Here is a 6000-nt window from a genome sequence, read left to right on the forward strand (position 1 = left end):
CTACCTCTCTGTTTCTCTCTCTCTCTCCCCCCCTCCCTCTCCCTTCCTCTCTCTCTCTCTCTCTTTTGAGTCTCCAGGTTCCCATCTGAGGTTTCTTCCTCATGATGTCTCAGGGAGTTTTTCCTCACCACCCCTGGCTTGTTCATTAGTGATAAATTCTACACTCAAAATATATCTTGAATTTATAGATTTCTGTAAAGCTGCTTTCTTTAATTGAGTTGAATGTATTTGATGTTCTAGTGTATAGATGCAGAGCTGTAATGATTTATAAACCCAGTCTTTGGTGTCAGGCAGAAGAGAAAGAGGTTTTGATTCGAGTTCCTCTCAAGGTTTTTCTTCACTTTTCTCCGTTGCCTCAGCACGCTTTCTTGTCATCTCTTTGCTCATTATAGCTCGAAAACTACTCTTGGATTTCTGTAAAGCTTCTTTAAGAGTCGGGTTTGATCCGGTGATCATCTTTGCCGGCTCTGTATCCAGACTGCGGTTTGCCAGACGATGACTCCTGCTGCAGACTTTCAGACAGGAGAAAAGGAATTCTGTCAGATTTCATGTGGAGATGAAGAGTCTGGAGACGTCCAATCACATTTAAGCGTAATTCAAGACCGCGGCTAATGCGCTAGCTTTCAAACGCTAAGAATTCTTCCTCCTGATTAACAAAACCATGGTGTCCAGTGGATCCAGTTTGTTTAAATCATCCTTTTAGCTAATAAAATACTGGGATGGTCCTTTAGACAGCAGCCAAAAGTTCTCCAAAGAAGAAGACAAAGTTAAGTGTGTGTGTGTGTGTGTGTGTGTGTGTGTATGCGTGTGTGTGTGTATGCGTGTGTGTGTGTATGCGTGTGTGTGTGTGTGTGTGTGTGTATGCGTGTGTGTGTGTGTGTGTGTGTGTGTGTGTGTGTGTATGCGTGTGTGTGTGTGTGTGTGTATGCGTGTGTGTGGATAATGAGGATGGAAAGAAGGCTGTAAGAAGAACTAGAACACCGTAGAGAAAGTTTCAGTTCACTTTCCTGAATAGAAACTTCTGGAAATGTATTTCCTCTGAAACTTCTGATTGGTTTGTGTGAAAAAAATTCTTTCTTTCTTTCTTTCTTTCTTTCTTTCTTTCTTTCTTTCTTTCTTTCTTTCTTTCTTTCTTTCTTTCTTTCTTTCTTTCTTTCTTTCTTTCTTTCTTCCTTCCTTCCTTCCTTCCTTCATTCTTTCCTTTCTTCTTTTTCTTTCTTTCTTTCTTTCTTTCTTTCTTTCTTTCTTTCTTTCTTTCTTTCCTTCCTTCCTTCCTTCCTTCCTTCCTTCCTTCCTTTTTCTTTCTTTCTTTCTTTCTTTCTTTCTTTCTTTCTTTCTTTCTTTCTTTCTTTCTTTCTTTCTTTCTTTCTTTCTTTCTTTCTTTCTTTCTTTCTTTCTTCCTTCCTTCCTTCATTTCTTCTTTTCTTTCTTTCTTTCTTTCTTTCTTTCTTTCTTTCTTTCTCTTTCTTTATATATTTCCTTTCTTTCTTTCTTTCTTTCTTTCTTTCTTTCTTTCTTTCTTTCTTTCTTACCTTCCTTCCTTCCTTCCTTCCTTCCTTCCTTTCTTCTTTCTTTCTTTCTTTCTTTCTTTCTCTTTCTTTCTTTCTTTCTTTCTTTCTTCTTTCTTTCTTTCTTTCTTTCTTTCTTCCTTCCTTCCTTCCTTCCTTTCCTTTCTTTCTTTCTTTCTTTCTTTTCTTTCTTTCTTTCTTCTCTTTCTTCTTCCTTCCTTCTTCTTCCTTTCTTTCTTTCTTCTTTCTTTCTTTCTTTTCTTTCTTTCTTTCTTTCCTTCCTTCATTATTTCCTTTCTTTCTTTCTTTTCTTTCTTCTTTCTTTCTTTCTTCTTTCTTTTCTTCTTTTCCTTCCTTCCTTCTTCTCTTCCTTTCTTTCTTTTCTTTCTTCTTTCCTTCCTTTCTTTCTTTTCTTTCTTTCTTCTTTCCTTCCTTCTTTCTTCCTTCCTTCCTTCTTTCTTTCTTTTCTTTCTTTCCTTCATTCTCTTCCTTTCTTCTTTTCTTTCTTTCTTTCTTCCTTCTTCTCTTTCTTCCTCTTTCTTTCTCTTTCTTTCTTTCTTCCTTTCTTTCTTTCTTTCTTTCTTTCTTCCTTCCTTCCTTCCTTCCTTCCTATCTTCTTTTCTTTCTTTCTTTCTTTCTTTCTTTCTTTCTTTCTTTCTTCCTTCCTTCCTTCCTTCCTTCTTTCCTTTCTTCTTTTCTTTCTTTCTTTCTTTCTTTCTTTCTTTCTTTCTTTCTTTCTTTCTTTCTTTCTTTCTTTCCTTCCTTCATTCTTTCCTTTCTTCTTTTTCTTTCTTTCTTTCTTTCTTTCTTTCTTTCCTTCCTTCATTCTTTCCTTTCTTCTTTTTCTTTCTTTCTTTCTTCCTTTCTTCCTTCCTTCCTTGTGATGTACATGGATGTACACGTTTGTATGCTGTTTTTAAAGATCATCTTCTCATAGTATCTGATGGACTTCTTACACATCAGACAGTTTTTCTCTTCATCCCTGTTATTGGGAAGTTCTATAATACTTTTAAAGCATGTGGATTGAAAAACCCATCACCATCTCTCTCTCTCTCTCTCTCTCTCTCTCTCTCTCTCTCTCTCTGTCTGTCTCTCAGTTTCACTCCTGCTGTCCGTCACAGAGTCAGTGGAAAGAACACGGGAGTAATTTCACTCTTCGCTGTGCATGTCCAGATTCTCCGTCCAGCAGCTCCATCCATAACAGCACAGCATTCTGACTGCAGAGCCTTCAACTTTTCTCCCAGCATTCACTGTGACCACAAAAAAACAGAGATTATACTAAAACTAAAGTTCCAGCATGTTTCCATGTTATAGATTTCTAAATGTTAAACATTATATGTAAAAAATAAATTTATTGTAAAATAAATGTGAAAATCAAATACATTAAATTAATCCATTTTTTTTTAAAAAATGTAAACAAAATTAATTGTGAGAAAATCTCACCTGAAAAGCAAATCATGTGAAAAAAAATCACATGCAGAAATAAAGTCATTGTAGAAAAAAGGAGACTCTTTAAAATAAAAAGAGTCATGGTTTAGGGTTAACCTGAAATCACACGTGAAAGTCATTTAATCATATATATAAAAATATCAAATGTTAAAACTAAATTATTCTGTGGAAAATAATTCAACAAATGAATGAAGTGTAAAAAAAAAATAAAAATCAGGCTTAAAAGTATGAAAATATGGAAAAACACTCAAACTTAATTTGAGTGATTAATTGTATGTAGAAAACATATGAAGAATAAATAAATAAATCAGACAAATCAACAAAGAAATTATGAAAATATGGGGAAAAAATCTAACATGAAAATTGATTAATTGTGTGTAGAAATTACAAACGAATTGTGTGTGGGGGGAGGGGATAAAAAATCATGGGTAAAAATAAATAAACCATTTGTAAAGAAATTGTATGAAAAATAAATAAATAAATAAATAAATAAATAAATAAATAATCATGGAAACAATCCTAGTTATGAAAAAAATGTGAAAATATAGAAATCAGGTGTAAAAAATATCCCAAGTGTGTATATATATATATATAAAAATCATGAAACATGAAGTGTATAAAAAATCATGAGCAAATTTCACTTGACTGTTAAACCTGATCTTATGAGAAACGTTTGCGAGACCTCGACATTAAATTTGATTTTATATAAAAATACAGCTGGAAGAAAAATAAACCTTAACTTTACCTAGATGGAAATTGACACCATGACGTTTAATAAAAATATCCTCCTTAAAACGATGCTATATATAAATCCATCCCACAGAACAAAAGCTGAACTTTTTCTGTATTTAAAACTCATTCACAAGCGTCTTCTTGTACACGTGACCTCTTTATTTTTTAAAGAAAGCCAAAACAAAACGAACGTCAGCTTCGACCCCGTGTGTCAGAAGACCTTCTCCTTCAGGCTCCTTCCTTCCTCGCTCTCATTCACAGATCTGACAAAAAGTTTCTGTGACATTCCGGAAAGGTAAAAGCCCTCATGGCCAAACTTTTGACTGCGTGTCAAACTTCCTGCTTTTCTCTCGACATGTGGAACAAAAAAAAAAAACAAAAAAAAACACCCTCCAGCTCTGACAAAAGACTGACATCTTTAACATCTCTGTTCATTCTTTAGAGCTAAATAAAAAATATATTATTGAAGAAAAAATTCATTCTTATTTCATTTTTCTCACACCATCGACACCGCACTGCTAAAAATAAAGCTTTTTAATGCCTCTTTGTCAGGGTGAATGGATCTGTAGATATATGGAAGCTGAAAATGATATATATTATTATATTTTGGGGTGGAAATAATTAGATAGATAGTTAAATCTACGGTGCCTGAGAAGTTCATAACACAATAACAAATCCGGAAATGCAAGGATAATTCAGACAAACTGGAAAAAGTTGATATAGTTTGCGATGGGATGTAGGATGGATTGTTTGTCTGATTGTTTGTCTAGCTGGATGTAGGATATACAAGGAGTCCAGCAGGACTGCAGCAGTAGACAGTGGATTGGTGTGTATATGAACGCAGCTCTGCTCTTTAGCACTCCTTACATCCTTAATTATTTATATCAGCTCCAACCCATATTTAAACGTATTTCACCTTGAAATCAACCTATTTTAACAAATACATACTGTATTTTTTTTGTCATGGACTGCTGGACAGTTTTCTGCCAGGTTTCTTTTACCTCATGTCCCCATGTGGGGCAGTGGTGGCTCAAGTGGTTAAGGCGCTTGGTCGTTGATGGGAGGATAAGGGTTCAAGCCCCTGTACCACAAAGTTCCACTGTCGGGCATTTGAGCTGCCCTCTCTGCTATAGGGGTGCTGTATCATAGCTGTATGTGTGGTGATAATGAAGGCTAATGAATGTCTCACTAATTACCTCCCCTATATATACCTCCTTGTCTTATGTTACCTGGTTTCTGCGGTTTATTTTCAGTTTTTTCTGTTTGTTATTTTGTTTTTTAGTCACCTAGTTTTCCCTAGTGTTTCCATGTGTCTGCAGTTTTGTTATTTTATTAATAAATCTCAGTTTATCCCTGTATTTCAGGTCTGGATTCTGTACCTATGGAGGCACCCACTCCTGAATTTTTAACATCTTGTATCTGTAGAAATGAAGGTATAAAGGTTTTTGCTGAATGGTGAAAGGTTTTATATCGGGAATTTAAATAAATAAATCAGCAAAATATGTCGTTTAGACGGAGTAATACCTTTGATTTTTGGGTAATTGTGATTGTGATTATGTTAAGTTACAGTATTTTACTGTTGATTTTAGCAAAATTTTGTAATTTCTTAGTAACAATGTGTATTTTTTCTGTATATTACAATTGTTTTTTTTTCATATTTTTTCATTTACATATAATTTTCATTTTTTCACATCTTTATTAATTTATTTATGGTCATTTTATGTATAGATTTTATAGTTTTTTTTTACTGTTTATTACTGTATGACAATTTTTTAAAAATATTTTAAATATATGGAACCATTTCCCAAAAGGCTTTTAGTTAATAAGTTATAGTTAAAAAGTTTTTTTAAATTATATTTTTAAAAATAGATTTTTATGGCACTAAGAAAAAACAAAAGTGAAGAACCATTTTCAAGAACCATTTTCTTTGGAGAAACAAAAATGGTTCCTCCATGACATCATGGAAAAAGCCTTTTTGGTTATTCCTGGCACCTTTCATTTTAAGATATTTTTTATTTAATTTTCAGAGCATTTTGCCTCATTTTTTCTAGAAATAAATTGTAAGAAAATTTAAATATGTTCAAGCTGAAACTTGGTAAAAATGGCCTCAGAAGTCCCTGTGAATGTAGTGTTAATAAAGAAATTATACGATAATATTATAAGTAGAAACAGTGTGTTATAATAATATAACATAATAATGTGAAATGAATCAGCGTCTTCTGACCAATCAGATTTGAGAATGCAGCACTGTTTTGGGTGCAACACTACTTTGTAAATGTTAGAGACGGAAAGTTAAAGCTAATGGAAGGCT

Source organism: Hemibagrus wyckioides, linkage group LG09, assembly GCF_019097595.1.
Source record: "Hemibagrus wyckioides isolate EC202008001 linkage group LG09, SWU_Hwy_1.0, whole genome shotgun sequence".
Taxonomy (NCBI): domain Eukaryota; kingdom Metazoa; phylum Chordata; class Actinopteri; order Siluriformes; family Bagridae; genus Hemibagrus; species Hemibagrus wyckioides.